Source organism: Piliocolobus tephrosceles, unplaced genomic scaffold (assembly GCF_002776525.5).
Source record: "Piliocolobus tephrosceles isolate RC106 unplaced genomic scaffold, ASM277652v3 unscaffolded_33016, whole genome shotgun sequence".
Classification (NCBI taxonomy): Eukaryota; Metazoa; Chordata; class Mammalia; order Primates; family Cercopithecidae; genus Piliocolobus; species Piliocolobus tephrosceles.
The window spans coordinates 490-1989 of NW_022316551.1; positions in this window are offsets into that span (position 1 = coordinate 490).

The window sequence follows — 1500 nt, forward strand, 5'->3', positions numbered from 1 at the left end:
CCACCCCACCCCTTGATTCAATATCCTCAAGATCTACTCTCAGACATGTTTCCTGGGTTCCTCCCAATATATTTTAACCAGAATCTGCAGTTGATTCAGAGTGAAACCTATCCTCCTAGAGGAAGGACTATATTCCCCAACTTAGGGTTTGCTAAGACCTGATCCTAGTTATTACTTTGGTGTCAACGAGAGGTAACAAGGGTGGATCTTGAGGAGGATAAGTGTTACCTTGTGATGCAACTGCCTCAGATAAAGCCTTTACAGAATCTCAAGGTAAGGGCAGGCTATTCTCCACTAGAAAATTGGAGGACACAGCTTGTGCCAGCTCAGAGTTCATGAGTTCAGGATTCAAGATTCTCAGCTCACCAACACAAATGTCCCCATCCTGTGATTTAGGGTTCCATTCTTTTTATGTCAGCACTGACTTGGCTGGGGACTAGCAAGGCTGTGCATTCTGTCTCCTTTGCAGCCTTGCCACCTTTACTATTAGATTTGGGCCTCATTGGCAGCATAATCTGCCCTGCATCTGCAGATGAGTTTCCTGAGAGTGCTATAGAGGGGCTCTGGCTTTCACAGCATTCCTTGAGTTAAATGGCTATCATGAGCCTGTGTCATTTTCTTTTTCAAAGCTCCTAAAGCATTTCACAGTTGCAAGTGAATACTTAATCTTTATAATTTCCACTAGTCCCATTTCATTGTAATGGCACAGCTACTGCATAACCTAGCACTTCCCCTCCCACCTGCGCTTCATCCAAATCCACTGAAGTAACTGATCCAGTCACAGGATACTATCCTGAGTCTTTGCTGTCAAAAGCCATTCCTGATACTAACCATCTTAGCCTGAGTTTATCCCTTGCCCAAAAGCAAAGCCTAAGACAAATGTTGTTATACCCGTAAGTGTTGTTATACAAGTAATTTATTTGGGAAGTGATCTGAGGGAACCAGAGGGAGGGATAGAAGAGTGGAAAAGGAAAAAAGAGAAAGATAACATAGGGATGTATTATTATTGAGTTGGCCACTGCTATGGGTGACTGGAGCTCAACGTGATAGGATTTTCTGAGGAAGTTTATGAAATGCATTTCAGAACTGTCTTCCCAGCAGAGGGAAGGGAGAGCACTTAACTATCGGGCTTCCACCTCCCATTAATCAAGAGTGGCCCCAAAGTCACTAGCTCCCCAACATCTTTGGGCTGCATATGTATGATACAGTGGGGTTCCAGTGGACATCCCAAGCCACAGTGTCAGAAGATCCCTGCAGAAGGAAGCAAGAGAGCCGTGACATGGGCATCGAATGGCTTCAGCTATCAGAAACCTGCTGGAAAGTGTTCCACAGCAGTAATGGAGTAAGAAATGGGGCCAAGAGGATTTGCAGTGGCACACAAGATGTGTCCAGTACGTAAGTTACAGACAATGGGTAGTTGACAACACAACTTAAAAATCAGTAGATAGCTTCAGCCTGAGAAAGATTATTGAAAAAAAAATCAGTAATATCACTAGAAAA